Source organism: Pseudophryne corroboree, chromosome 1 (genome assembly GCF_028390025.1).
Source record: "Pseudophryne corroboree isolate aPseCor3 chromosome 1, aPseCor3.hap2, whole genome shotgun sequence".
In the NCBI taxonomy this organism is placed as follows: Eukaryota; Metazoa; Chordata; class Amphibia; order Anura; family Myobatrachidae; genus Pseudophryne; species Pseudophryne corroboree.
In genome coordinates this window covers 408,610,779-408,627,014 of record NC_086444.1, presented here as the reverse complement: position 1 = coordinate 408,627,014, position 16,236 = coordinate 408,610,779, and the positions used below count along the sequence as shown (strand labels likewise).

Here is a 16,236-nt window from a genome sequence, read left to right as displayed (position 1 = left end):
ACTGGCAGGAAAAAGAGGCAATTTGGAGGCCCTTGCACAAACTGGCTTTATTCTACCTAAGTTGCCCTCCCACAAGTGTGTACTCCGAAAGAGTGTTTAGTGCCGCCGCTCACCTTGTCAGCAATCGGCGTACGAGGTTACTTCCAGAAAATGTGGAGAAGATGATGTTCATTAAAATGAATTATAATCAATTCCTCCGTGGAGACATTGACCAGCAGCAATTGCCTCCACAAAGTACACAGGGAGCTGAGATGATGGATTCCAGTGGGGACGAATTGATAATCTGTGAGGAGCGGGATGTACACGGTGATATATCGGAGGATGATGATGAGGTGGACATCTTGCCTCTGTAGAGCCAGTTTGTGCAAGGAGAGATTAATTGCTTCTTATTCGGTGGGGGTCCAAACCAACCCGTCATTTCAGTCACAGTCGTGTGGCAGACCCTGTCACTGAAATGATGGGTTGGTTAAAGTGTGCATGTCCTGTTTATACAACATAAGGGTGGGTGGGAGGGCCCAAGGACAATTCCATCTTGCACCTCTTTTTTCTTTCATTTTTATTTGCGTCATGTGCTATTTGGGGAGTGTTTTTTGGAAGGGCCATCCTGCGTGACACTGCAGTGCCACTCCTAGATGGGCCAGGTGTTTGTGTCGGCCACTAGGGTCGCTTATCTTACTCACACAGCTACCTCATTGCGCCTCTTTTTTTCTTTGCGTCATGTGCTGTTTGGGGAGTGTTTTTTGGAAGGGCCATCCTGCGTGACACTGCAGTGCCACTCCTAGATGGGCCAGGTGTTTGTGTCGGCCACTAGGGTCGCTTATCTTACTCACACAGCTACCTCATTGCGCCTCTTTTTTTCTTTGCGTCATGTGCTGTTTGGGGAGTGTTTTTTGGAAGGGCCATCCTGCGTGACACTGCAGTGCCACTCCTAGATGGGCCAGGTGTTTGTGTCGGCCACTAGGGTCGCTTATCTTACTCACACAGCTACCTCATTGCGCCTCTTTTTTTCTTTGCGTCATGTGCTGTTTGGGGAGTGTTTTTTGGAAGGGCCATCCTGCGTGACACTGCAGTGCCACTCCTAGATGGGCCAGGTGTTTGTGTCGGCCACTAGGGTCGCTTATCTTACTCACACAGCTACCTCATTGCGCCTCTTTTTTTCTTTGCGTCATGTGCTGTTTGGGGAGTGTTTTTTGGAAGGGCCATCCTGCGTGACACTGCAGTGCCACTCCTAGATGGGCCAGGTGTTTGTGTCGGCCACTAGGGTCGCTTATCTTACTCACACAGCTACCTCATTGCGCCTCTTTTTTTCTTTGCGTCATGTGCTGTTTGGGGAGTGTTTTTTGGAAGGGCCATCCTGCGTGACACTGCAGTGCCACTCCTAGATGGGCCAGGTGTTTGTGTCGGCCACTAGGGTCGCTTAGCTTAGTCATCCAGCGACCTCGGTGCAAATTTTAGGACTAAAAATAATATTGTGAGGTGTGAGGTATTCAGAATAGACTGAAAATGAGTGGAAATTATGGTTTTTGAGGTTAATAATACTTTGGGATCAAAATGACCCCCAAATTCTATGATTTAAGCTGCTTTTTAGGGTTTTTTGAAAAAAACACCCGAATCCAAAACACACCCGAATCCGACAAAAAAAATTCGGTGAGGTTTTGCCAAAACGCGGTCGAACCCAAAACACGGCCGCGGAACCGAACCCAAAACCAAAACACAAAACCCGAAAAATTTCAAGTGCACATCTCTAGAGTGTACACATGGTGAGATTCGGGCTATGCCCGATTCTCACTATGCGACAGGGGCCGAGTCAGCACATAGTCAGTATTGCAAGCACATAATGAGTGTGCTTGCGATACTGGCTATGTGCGATTTTGGCTAAGTGTCAATTTTCACTACCTCTTCTATAGAGATAGTCAAAATTGACTTGCCTGCACAGTCTATCTTTTCTTTCGATGCCGACCGCGCGTGACCGCGCGTGACCGCGCATCGGCATCGAATCGGGATCGCAAGGTGACTGTCACCTTGCGATCTTCACTAACTTTTATTCTGATTCTGACTATATAGTCAGAATCAGAAGAAAAAATCTCACCGTGTGTACACACCCTAAGTTTCATTAGTCAGTATGATCTTTGGATGATGATTACATAGCAATATTTTTTGGTGTTTATGTTTTACTTAACTACTTCCTGTCATTCGTCCACAAGAGGGTTAAGTCAGCACCAAATGGTACAGAAATGTACAAAAAAGGACTTTAAACAGATTGTACTCTCCCTCCTCATCTGTATTTAAACCACAGAGTTTTGAAGTGGATAAAAATAGCAGTAGAGGAATGCATGACGGTTTGGGATGGAGGCTGTGAAGTTACTGCTGTCTGTAATTTCAGGGACTTTGAACTCACTGCCTGTCATTTGTTTAAAGCAAGACTGTTGTGTTGCTGGGCCCTCTGGAACAGTAAGTGTTAACTGCATCTGTGCACAGAGCTGACAACATCAGTCACAAAAACTGCATCATCTAATGGAAATTATGTCCTGCTAGACTGGAAGAAAAGACAAATGATGAGTTTAACAAACTTGCCCTAAGCCATTCAGCAACTTATAAGAGATGCATCTTGCAGATAAAAAACTAGCTGTTCCATAAGACTTAGGGCTCATTCATACCTGTCCAGTCAGTTGCGTTTTACATCTGCACATAATGTCTAAAATGTATATAAGAATAGTATAAATGTAACCCTACTTCTCTGTTGGCGTGCCTCCACCCAAGCATATACACCCCGGCTCGCTTGGGAAAAGCCGTCCCTTAATAGGATATTGGGTGTCACTAGTTAAACTCTTAGATGATGACAGAGGTTACAGACAATAATAGGACATTAAGACAATAATATGATAAGTAATGTAAACATCTCACCTTAGTAATCCCGTACATTCATCTGTTTCTTGTCGTAGATTACAGAACTCCCTCAACAAGAATTTCTGTATGGCCAATACCAACTTTAACAGGTAAGTAACTTTATTTTACTAAAACTCAATATCTTTCCACAGAGCCCTCAATATATAAGTGTTACCAATTTAACAAACTTACATGACTATAACCCAATCTCCTATATATTTGCCTTGTCTGTGCCTGGCCCTCTAACGCTGGGCGGAGTCACATCGGTGGGCGGAGTCACAGAGCCCACCCACATGTGCAGCAAGTCTCTGTGCAGAGTGTTAGGTCCTGCTGCCTGTCCGCCATCAGCAACTCGGACTCCCCGGCCGCCGCACCAGGGGCACAACACTGCCGCCGACATACACACTTACGAGGGACGGGTGGTGCAGGAGAAGCCTTTCGTAGCCCTCCCTGACCCGCGCACACAGACCCGGCGCCTCCTCCACGCACGGTGACAGGGGGGTCAGAGTGGTCCCGGGGGTGAAGTATACAGTTTTACAATTGCCGTCCGCCGCCAGAGTGCGTGATACTGTGGAGGGAGATATCTCTGGACGCTACACCAATTTCACAGGTAAGAGAGCACTGCTGTGAGTGTCGGGGGCAAACTGGGAGCCAGGAGAGAGCTCTGCCACCCCGGTCCCACCCTTCTGGTGTCCACCCCCTCCACAACTTAACATGCTCTTTGTCAGCTTCCTCTCTGGGGACTCCCCTCCCTACCACCCCATGTCTCTGTATCCCCACCCTACCGCCCCGCGTCTCTCTGTCCCCTCCCTACCGCCCTGCGTCTCTCTGTCCCCTCCCTACCGCCCTGCGTCTCTGTATTCCCGCCCCACGTCTCTATATCCCCTCCCTACCGCCCCGCTTCTCTCTGTCCCCTCCCTACCGCCCTGCGTCTCTGTATTCCCGCCTGCGTCTCTGTATCCCCTCCCTACTGCCCTGCATCTCTGTATCCCCTCCCTACCGCCCCGCGTCTCTCTATCCCCTCCCTACCGCCCTGCGTCTCTGTATTCCCGCCCTGCGTCTCTGTATTCTCGCCCTGCGTCTCTGTATTCCCGCCCTGCGTCTCTGCATTACCGCCCTGCGTCTCTGTATCCCCTCCCTACCGCCCTGCGTCTCTGTATTCCCGCCCTGCGTCTCTGCATTCCCGCCCTGCGTCTCTGCATTACCACCCTGCGTCTCTGCATTACCACCCTGCGTCTCTGTATCCCCTCCCTACCACCCTGCGTCTCTGTATCCCCTCCCTACCACCCTGCGTCTCTGTATCCCCTCCCTACCGCCCTGCGTCTCTGTATCCCCGCCCTACCGCCCTGTGTCTCTGTATCCACTCCCTACCGCCCTGTGTCTCTGTATCCCCTGCCTGCCGCCCCACATCTATGTATCCCCTCCCTACCGCCCTGCGTCTCTGTATTACCTCCCTGCATCTCTGTATCCCCTCCCTACCGCCCTGTGTCTCTGTATCCACTCCCTACTGCCCTTTGTCTCTGTATCCACTCCCTACCGGCCTGCGTCTCTGTATCCCCTTCCTACCGCCCTGCATCTCTGTATTCCCGCCCTGCATCTCTGTATCCCCTCCCTACCATCCTGTGTCTCTGCATCCCCTCCCTACCGCCCTGCGCCTCTGTATTCCCGCCCTGCGTCTCTGTATTCCCGCCCTGCGTCTCTGCATTCCCGCCCTGGGTCTCTGTATCCCCTCCCTACCACCCTGCGTCTCTGTATTCCCGCCCTGCGTCTCTGTATTCCCGCCCTGCCTCTCTGCATTACCACCCTGCGTCTCTGTATCCCCTCCCTACCACCCTGCGTCTCTCTATCCCCCCCCTACCGCCCTGCGTCTCTCTATCCCCTCCCTACCGCCCTGCGTCTCTCTATCCCCTCCCTACCGCCCTGCGTCTCTGTATTCCCGCCCTGCATCTCTGTATCCCCTCCCTACCGCCCTGCGTTTCTGTATCCCCTCCCTACCAATCCGCGTCTCTCTGTCCCTTCCCTACCGCCCTGCGTCTCTGTATCCCCTCACTACCGCCCTGCGTCTCTGTATCCCCTCCCTACCACCCTGTGTCTCTGTATCCCCTCCCTACCGCCCCGCGTCTTTGTATGCCCTCCCTACCGCCCCATATCACAGTATTCCCTCCCTTCTGCCCTGCGTCTCTGTATCCCCTCCCTACCGCCCTGCGTCTCTGTATCCCCTCCCTACCGCCCAGCGTCTCTGTATCCCCTCCCTACCGCCTGCCTCTCTCTGTCCCCTCCCTACCGCCCCGCCTCTCTCTGTCCCCTCCTTACCGCCTCTCTCTGTCCCCTCCCTACCGCCCAGCGTCTCTGTATCCCCTCCCTACCGCCCCTCTGTATCCCCTCCCTACCGCCCAACGTCTCTGTATCCCCTCCCTACCGCCCCACATCTCTGTGTCCCCTCCTTACCCCCCTGTGCCCATACAGGGTCCATACCACCAGCTCATGGATACCCCCCTGACAAACCCTCACCAGGAGGACAGGAGACGTAACCCCCTGTGGTGCCCCCCGTAGTTACCGGTATATCGGTGATGCTCCGCTCTGCCACCTCCTCCCTATCCCTCACACAGCAAGCGCAGGGCGCAAGCCCAGCACCGAGCACATGACCGCGCTGCCCATGGCCATTGGCCCTGGGAGCAGCGCCAGGCTCCGCACCCTCCTCCTACTGCACCTGAGGGGGCGCGCACATAGCAGAGGGAACTGGTGCACCTGTGGCCGCGTGGAGGGCTCGCGTGTGCAACATGTCCACATCACTACACCTGAAGGATGGTACGGTGTAGAGAGAGGACACAGCTGCCCCTGTTCCGCATTGTAGCAGCACTCCTGTGTGTCTGATGACACCATATACTTCTTCATGCGGGTATTTCTATATCACATACATCCTTATCCGTGTCCTATATATTGTTACACATACAATCACATAGTTATAGGTCCCGCACCCCCCCCCCACCTGCATCCACCCCCCCCCTCCACCCGCAGCATCTACAGACTCCCTGCCTCATCATCGTGCCCTGCAGCCACTCTTCACGCCATCGCAAGGGACTACTCCCCCCTCACCATCGGAAGCCCTTTCGTCGTGCAATATTTAACCACTAACAAACCTAGGAAGGCAGGTAATACTCCATATAATACAAATATTAAACCCCAGCAAAGCGGCCTGGGGTTAAGGGGCGTAGCCCCTTTCGACGGTGTGAAGAGCGCCCGTAGGGCGCGATGAAGCACCTAGTGTTACAGTAATAGTGCATGCATTACAAAAAAGTTTATACCACCACAGCCGATACGACTATGGACCCGGGATTTAATAATACCCTTATACCTCCTGCGCAGTACACACTCTACCTATCCTAAGTAATCACTGTAAAAATAGTTCAGTTTATGTGGCCACAACGTCTGTGGTTATTTCTACAAATGATACGGAAATTATAGCAGTAGGTTATGTAGGTTATAATCCCATATTGTTGCAGTTGTTGTAAAGGCCGGAGTTGTTTAATATAAGAAACTTCCTCAGAGTCAGCAATATCTGAATATGACGGCTGGCATATTTTGAAAACTATCTGTAATCCTGACTTCACTTACTCTGGGCGCAGCGATATTTCCCTGGCTCCACTCTGATGTCTCAGTATCACTTGTCTTTTACTGGATACTTGTCTGTCTTTACTGTGAAGAATTTAATCTATGTGAGAGTTGATTTGGCTGTTTCAACAGGGTATTAGCTGAGCTATTTATGGACAGACAATTAATGCCTTGATGATACAAATGTGCTTAACTTCAACAGAATCACTTTCCAATGCTTTATATGTGGAACAGTCAGGTAGCCTAGGACGGTCCCGTGCAATGTACTATACACCATATAATCCTTGAAAAGTTAATATTAGTCACAATGTATTCATAACAGGATGCCCCTGTCTTAAAGTGATCCCACTGTCTTTTGCGGTGGAGACACTGTAGTCATTTAGGCTGAAATGGCTACTCTATCATTAATGGGAGTCTATACCACTGTACCAAGTGGGAACTGCTGGCGGTTTATAAGTAGTTACTCCCTTCCGCTGCCGACTGGATCCCTAGACTACTTGAAACCATCAGTGTAGTGTTAATCATGCAATCACTTGGCTTAGAAATCAGAACAGTCTTAGCTATTACTCTGAAGTAATGAATGAATGGATTTCTTTAGTCCTTTAGTTATCTTTCCACTGATGGTCTGACTAAGGTAGGTCTCTTTCTATTCTGCACTGATACAGTATATTGACAGCTGACCTTTGGTGGATGGTTAGTATATGGTAAAAGGAGCCTTTAATAGTGACTTTATTTCTACCTTGGTATAGGATCAGCCCCACTAACATTACCGTCCACCTTTCCTATTATACAGGGGTCAACTCTGCCTCCCTGATTACACCAGCTGAGACTGTCAGTTGCTGTTACTCCTATGTCTCTGCTTCTCACTCTGTAGATAGGAGCGCTGTGCAGCAGTCACTCACGCAACAGGCTTATCCCCTAGGCGGGTCTTATTTGACTCGTCCCTGTCCCAGACAATATGACAGACTGGTGTATAGGCTCCCCGTCACTCACGGCCTTGTTACCTCCTCCTTCCGCATCACTGTGACTCACAAGAGGGCGGCCACCGGCTCTCAGCTACAATCTGCTCCTCTCTCTGCTCTCTCCAGGAGCTCGGTACAATAGATGGCGTCTCTGCTTGGCAGTGAATGGTAAGTTCCCCGCTTCTCCTGTATCGTCTGCTCTGGGTTATTTCACAGTTTCGGAGCTCACCGATCCTTTCCTCCGCTTGTCATCACCATCACTGCCTGCTTACACCTCCTCCGTTTTTTCCGCTGCATACACACCAACTGTCTCTCCCCGCTCCCTCAACCGTTTTTTCTGATTCTCCTCATGAAATCCCCTGCCACTCAGCGTGAGGGGCTCCAGAACTTTCCATCCCCATTCACCATCAATGTTATTAAACATATGTGTACATATACAAACATTTATGTACATTCTACAACATTTGTTAGAATGGTGATCATTACTATATATATATATATATATATATATCTCTACCACTAATTGGTTTGAGTTTCTTATTGAATATTTAACACTCTATGAATAACACATATATATATATATATACATCTTCATACCAATACAAGACCCTGAGTGCCGCAGTCTTTTTTCCTGACTATATATATATATATATATATGTGTGTTTATAATTGTCTTCTCTCATTTGCTCTCAACTGTGTGACCCCATATAACCCATCCTTGTGAGGGGCTACATAAATGTTCTTTTATGCTTTCTAGCTTGTTCCTAACAATCTGTGCACCAAATCACAGGCATAAAAGCATTGAAGTTGCAACTATCACAAGAACAAAATGCATGCACATCTTCACCAGTAAAATATGTGCCCTGTATGTGCCAGGCATATCTCACACACAATTAGGACGAGGTGTTTATAATTTGTTTTATTTTATAAATATTCCTTCGCTATTAAACTTAACTAAAACTTAAAAACGTTTATAATACAGCATGTACAATTATCAAACTTGTCTACGAGAGAGAAAAAAAGGATACAACAAGCATAACAAACTGAATATATGCATAGGCAAATTAAAAAAACACTTGTCAGCAATGAATTTGCAACCAGCCAATCATAAACAGTTTGCTAGCCCTGACAAACTCAAACTTCAGAGGAAAAGTTACTGGATTTAATAGGCCGGTCCTAATGCAGTGCGAGACAGCGGGAGTTCCGAGATTTCTGGCTGAACTCGTATGTTTTTTTTAAGGCATCAATCATTTACTAGTTTTGCCTTGTAATGATTGCTGCTTTAAAAATACTATACGAGTTCGGCTGGAATCTCAAATCTCTGGCCGTCTCGCACTGCATTACATCCGGCCTTATCAATAGTAGATATCCACATGCTTTAAATGAATGTGTATTGGGATGCCGGCGTACGGAATCCCGCTGGCCAGCATGCTGGTACCAGGATCACGGCTGCAGAATGCCGGTGGGGGCGAGAATATCAAGCCCCTTGTGGGCTCGCTATGCTTGCCTCGCTGCGAGCTCGGTGACGGTCGCCACTGGTTCTATTCCCACTCTATGAGTGTCTTGGACTTGGCATGACTTTGAGGGGGTGGGATGTAGGGGGAGGTAATGTGACATAACTACATCCCATTTAAATTTATATATTTATCTTTATTCTTTTTTTAAAATAATTTTTGCTTTTTATAGCCTCAAGAGTAAAGAGATAATTTTCTTTCTGTTAAATGCAATACAATGTTTAATTTAATTTGTTGTTTGTATTGTTCCTGTTCATGCTTCCCACTTAGAATATATCGGCACTGGCTGTGTATGGGGTCCCAGCGCAGGCAGAACAAAGACAGCTGGGAGATGTGTCCTGCTGGGGACACATCTCTGATCGGGTCCTGGCGCCAGGGCAGATGCGATCACAGTTTAAACTTGGCGCTGTCCGCAAGCCAGTCATGGACCAGTGGCCAATGAAAAGAAGCAGAGGCCTTTTGAATTTGGCAGCCTCTAAATTCCCACTTTGAGCACATATTATAAATATGTACACACACTCCTGTTATATCTTGTTATATACAACAGGTTGAGTATCCCATATCCAAATATTCCAAAATACGGAATATTCCGAAATACAGAATTTTTTGAGTGAGAGCGAGATAGTGAAACCTTTGTTATCTGATGACTCAATATACACAAACTTTGTTTAATACACAAAGTTATTAAAAATATTGTATTAAATGACCTTCAGGCTGTGTGCATAAGGTGTATATGAAACAAATGAATTGTGTGAATGTAGACACACTTTGTTTAATGCACAAAGTTATAAAAAATATTGGCTAAAATGACCTTCAGGCTGTGTGTATAAGGTGTATATGAAACATAAATGCATTCTGTGCTTAGATTTGGGTCCCATCGCCATGATATCTCATTATGGTATGCAATTATTCCAAAATACGGAAAAATCCGATATCCAAAATACCTCTGGTCCCAAGCATTTTGGATAAGGGATACTCAACCTGTATATACTTTTGTCCTCCAGCAGACCCTCTTAATTGATGCCTTATCATTTTTGCTAAACTGAAAATTGTCCCTTATCGTGATATTTTTCCTTTTTTTATTGTAGCATGTCCATAAGTCAAGCATACACTGATTAAATGAGGAAAGCAAAATACAATTGAATGAAATAAGTACATTGCAGATAGGAAGACAACATGGCATGACATATGATACACACATGCTGAAATAAATTGAAAAAAATAAAATAAAATGCACTCAGGAAGGATAACACATTATGAAGCAAACATAATAGATACATGGCCATGAGGAAAAAGTAATTATAATATATTAGTAAAAAAAGGGGTGATACCAAAGAATTTCAAAAGGCACGACGGGGTCAGAGGTACCATGCAAGTAGGCATTCAAGGAGGTAGTACAATGGTGGGTCATCCGCACAACACTGATCCTGAGTGGACAGGCTCTACCACATATGCCCTAGTCCATGGGTATTCAACCAGCAGCCCTCCAGCTGCTGTGGAACTACACATCCCAGGATGCCCTGCCACAGTTTTTCTATTAAGGCATGCTAAAACTGAGCAAGGGCATGCTGGTATGTGTAGTTCCACAGCAGCTGGAGGGCCACACATTGAAGACCCATGCCCTAGACCAGTGGTTCTCAAACTGTGTGCCGAGGCACCCTGGAGTGCCTCAGTGCACTTACAGGGGTGCCCTAGGTTGATGGTCCAGGACAAATTCATATTATTTGTGGTCAATGTAATATATTCAAAACCAGTGCTAGTGGCTGTCAATAATAAAATATGTGGACAAACAGAAGCAAAATCTTGTTTCCTCACCATATAACTGAGCCTAAGGATGACATATAAATATAAACACAATTTGATTAAAAAAAAGTTTGGGAACTTTCCCTAGACTGAAGATGCAAAAAAAGTCAGATCGTACTCACACACATGAGAATGTTTTTCTAGCTGAAAAATCAATTTATCTCAGTTCATTCAAGAGACCAGTGACTTATCTGAGTGCAATTGACTTCAGTTGTGGTTCATCATTGTGTTCCTAAAATCAGGGGTGTGCTGTGGGGAGTGGGGGTTGGAGGGCCATGAAAATGAGTGCATACATTTATTAAAATAGGGGTGCTGAGACAGGGATTATGAGAAAGCCCTGTCCTGGCGACATCTTAATAAAAACTACCAACAGCCCCTGTTTGAATGGCTAAAACTATTTTTTCTCTCAGGGTTGACCTTAGTAGCACAGTTTCAGGCACTTAGGATAACTTGCAGGTAGCACTGCAGAGTGTAACGAACACAGGATGGCACATAGGTAGCAGAATGCAAGGAGCTCAGGATAGCACATTGGTATCAGAATATAAGGAACTCAGGATTGCACATGTAAAGTAGAATGCCAGGAACTTGAAGAGCACACAGTGGAAGAGCACCAGGAATTTAAGATTGTAGTCGGATATCAGTGGTTGGAGGACACAGTATAGTACCAGTGACACACAATAGCACACAGATAGCAAAGTGCAATGAACTAAATATAGCATATGAAAGCATGTGTTAGGAACTCATGGTTGCAAGCAGTTAGTAGGCTGGTAGTAGTGCCGAAGTACACACATGTAGCATGGTGTCAGGTGCTCAGGATAGCAGTATCCGAAGGGCAGGAATTCATGAGCAAGATCAAGACCAAATCATAGGAAATGCAGCAGTGTGACAGCATAGGACAGGGGTGGGCAATTATTTCAGATGGGGGGCCGCTTAACACTTCCAGCGAATATTCGAGGGCCACACACAAAATACTCAAAAAGAGATCCCTTTTTACACATTACGGCAGACAGCATGCCCTTTTTACACATTACGGCAGACAGCGTCCCCCTTTTAACACATTATGGCAGACAGCGTCCCCTTTTTACACATTACGACAGATAGCGCCCCTTTTTACACATTACAGCAGACAGCGCCCCCGTTTTTACACATTACGGCAGACAGCGCCCCCGTTTTTACACACTACGGCAGACAGCGCCCCCGTTTTTACACATTATGGCAGACAGCGTGCCCTTTTTACACATTACAGCAGACTGCGCCCCCGTTTTTACACACTACGGCAGACAGCGCCCCCGTTTTTACACATTACGGCAGACAGCGCCCCCGTTTTTACACATTACGGCAGACAGCGCCCCTGTTTTTACACATTACGGCAGACAGCGTCCCCTTTTTACACATTACGGCAGACAGCGCCCCCATTTTTATACATTACGGCAGACAGCGCCCTCGTTTTTACACATTACGGCATACAGCGTCCCCTTTTTACACATTACGGCAGACAGCGCCCCCATTTTTACACATTACGGCAGACAGTCCCAACCCCCCTTTCCCCCCCCTCCCCTAAACCCATATTGCAGTTTTTAACTCCCCTCCCTCCCCACTCCTAAACCTATATGGCAGCTTAAGCAGTGATCCAGGGGCTGGCTGGACAGGGGGTTTACCTGTTTGTCACAGTGGCAGACAATCCCCGCTGTCCGATGAGCCGCGCTGCTGCCGGCCGGAGTCACTGCTGATGTGGCCTCTCCTGCTCCCGCTCGCTGCCCGCCGCTTCTCCTCACTGGCCGCCGCTTCCTCTCCTCACTGGCCGCCGCTTCTCGGCCGCCGCTCCAGCTCACTGCAGTGCCCGCCCCCGTGCCACCCAGCGCATGATAACAGAGGAAATCCCGGTCAGCTGACCCTGTGACGTGACCGGGATTTCCTCAGCGGCGCCGCGTCTGAGAGCAGTGCAATGACAAGCGGCATGTTGGGCCGCTTGTCATTGCACTCTGGTGGGGCATAGCGGGCCAGGCAGGATCGGTCCGCGGCCCGCATCCGGCCCGAGGGCCGCCTGTTGCCCACCCCTAGCATAGGATCAACAATGATCTAGCCATGACAATAGGAAGAACCAGTTTTAAAATCCCAGTAACAGGTACAATTTCTGAGGAATACAGCAATATTGATTAACTCATGCACTGTTAAAACATCAGAAATCCTAATACAACAGATTCTACAAAGTCCACCGTCAGCAGGGACCAGTGCTTCAAGCCTTGATGATACTGTTATCTACCACTCCTATAGAATGCTCTGGATGCTAGTGAACCAGCCTACTTCCAATCTCTTAATTCCACTCAAGGTTGTAAACTCAAGTTCATCTTTATTCTCAATCCTTGTACCCCAAACATTCCGACTGCCATCATTGCCCACATCTTGCTTTGAACTCCAAGGACAAGGTTGATAATATCTGACACGTAATGGTATACTTTTCCCTGAGCAACAAACTGCTCAATTGCTTTCCCACACCCTCCGGCACGTCCTCGTCAGTTCATCCATGAAAAAGGAAGTGTGGGGATTGACCCCAATACCAGCTACACTGGCAATGATGATTGCACCTTCCCTATCACTCTCTGCGATCACTGCTTTGCAAAAAGGTCAAGAGAATTTGATCTAAGTTACCTAACCTGTACAAATTCTTTATTGGCTGTCACTCCTACCAATTTTTGTACAAGCAAAGCTGGGATGTTGTTTCTCTACTAGTTATTTAAATGCTTAGTTTTATTTGTCTGTAAATCGTCCAATATATTGCCTGATGTGTATCCAACCAATGTGTCCACAATGCTGGCCTGGATGGAGCAATGTGGTTCAGGTGAGTCTTACAGAGACATTGGCAGTAACGGAGTATGCCTATGAGTTCTAGATTCTTGCAACAAATACTGACACAACAAGTCACTACTCACCTCCTTTTAGAGAGGGCTGACTCATTGATCCACTCATTGCCAGGGCCACACACATTGAAATAAAATGGATTTGTGTATAATCCTAAATTGCGTCTTTCTGCTGTAATCATCGGGATGTGTGCACAATGCGGCTGGGACATATCTACAGACATGAAAACACCCACTGCTTGAATCCAATGCCACAACAGCATTCACCTCTGAATCAGGCTCAGTACATCTTGTGCCTGATGCAAAATGGAACACAAACCATCCTACATTGCATGCACAGAAATAAATATGTATATCAGGGGCGTATTAAGAGAGAAGAGGACCAGTCACCATCCAGGCCCCCTCCTACCTAGCAGGCAGCGGCAGTGACTCTGAGCACTAGGTGGTGCACAGGTCTCCAGAAAAATGGTGCAGAACCTGCCGCACCATTTCCCATAGATCTGTGCACCAATTATTACTCCGAGTCACTGTTACTGCTGCGTGACTCTAGAGAGGTAAGTATTTAAAAAAAATGGGTGCAGGGTATGCGGTGTGGGCCTCCCTGGAACCAGGGGCCCAAGTGCACCACACACACTGCACCCATTATAGACAGATTTGCCTGTGTGCCCATCTACAATCCATATGCGTTATTTGCTAATCATGATCATCATGTGGATACAAGTGCTGCAGGCTATTCTTGTTGCAAATGATACGCCTGATAACCTGCATAGTTACTCTTACAATCAACCCACTGTTCTGTTGACACACCCACACTGAGCTGCATGAAGACACACCAACACATACCCACACTGAGCTACATGAAGACACACCAACACATACCCACACTGAGCTGCATGAAGACACACCAACACATACCCACACTGAGCTACATGAAGACACACCAACACATACCCACACTGAGCTACATGAAGACAAACCAACACATACCCACACTGAGCTACATGAAGACACACCAACACATACCCACACTGAGCTACATGAAGACACACCAACACATACCCACACTGAGCTGCATGAAGACACACCAACACATACCCACACTGAGCTACATGAAGACACACCAACACATACCCACACTGAGCTGCATGAAGACACACCAACACATACCCACACTGAGCTACATGAAGACACACCAACACATACCCACACTGAGCTACATGAAGACAAACCAACACATACCCACACTGAGCTGCATGAAGACACACCAACACATACCCACACTGAGCTACATGAAGACACACCAACACATACCCACACTGAGCTACATGAAGACACACCAACACATACCCACACTGAGCTGCATGAAGACACACCAACACATACCCACACTGAGCTGCATGAAGACACACCAACACATACCCACACTGAGCTACATGAAGACACACCAACACATACCCACACTGAGCTGCATGAAGACACACCAACACATACCCACACTGAGCTACATGAAGACACACCAACACATACCCACACTGAGCTACATGAAGACACACCAACACATACCCACACTGAGCTACATGAAGACACACCAACACATACCCACACTGAGCTACATGAAGACACACCAACACATACCCACACTGAGCTGCATGAAGACACACCAACACATACCCACACTGAGCTGCATGAAGGCACACCAACACATACCCACACTGAGCTACATGAAGACACACCAACACATACCCACACTGAGCTACATGAAGACACACCAACACATACCCACACTGAGCTACATGAAGACACACCAACACATACCCACACTGAGCTACATGAAGACACACCAACACATACCCACACTGAGCTACATGAAGACACACCAACACATACCCACACTGAGCTACATGAAGACACACCAACACATACCCACACTGAGCTACATGAAGACACACCAACACATACCCACACTGAGCTACATGAAGACACACCAACACATACCCACACTGAGCTACATGAAGACACACCAACACATACCCACACTGAGCTACATGAAGACACACCAACACATACCCACACTGAGCTACATGAAGACACACCAACACATACCCACACTGAGCTACATGAAGACACACCAACACAAACCCACACTGAGCTACATGAGGGCACTTCCTCAGTTACAAGTATAAATAACTTGTGTGTACATTGAAATGTGTATGTCTCTGCATGGCCCGTACTTGGGTGTGCTCAGCTCCAGAGCTTGCGCATTGAGCAAACATGCAAGATAGGAGCCGCAAACAGGTGTAGTTTCAACTTTGCATCAGCCCCATATCTTTTCCACATACCATAGAGATGCATTTTCTTCTTGTTGTTGTTAAGAATTCCCAAGAGACAGAACTATATTCTGCTAACATATATCAAAGGTAAAAATAAGAATAGGATCCTCTGCTGCCACTTGAAAAAGGTCTCTAGTTCCTCCATTAAAACTCAAAGGTTGTACATTTAAGTTGGACCACTTCTAAGGCAGTGACATTACCACATAGCTCTAACGCTTACAACTATTTTGTGTTGTGTATCCCACCCAACTAGCTTGGAACTTAGCCCTGC

General features: G+C 47.4%; 1 protein-coding gene across 1 annotated transcript in view; it reads right to left on the bottom strand.

The window, feature by feature from the left end:
* TMEM119 (transmembrane protein 119) overlaps positions 1 to 7,755 on the bottom strand; it is a 98,487-nt gene extending 90,732 nt beyond the window's left edge. The window contains exon 1 of the mRNA XM_063913275.1: positions 7,503 to 7,755. The gene's annotated coding sequence lies outside the window, so the exon portion shown is untranslated. The remainder of the gene's footprint in view (positions 1 to 7,502) is intronic.
* Positions 7,756 to 16,236: the final 8,481 nt, after the last annotated feature.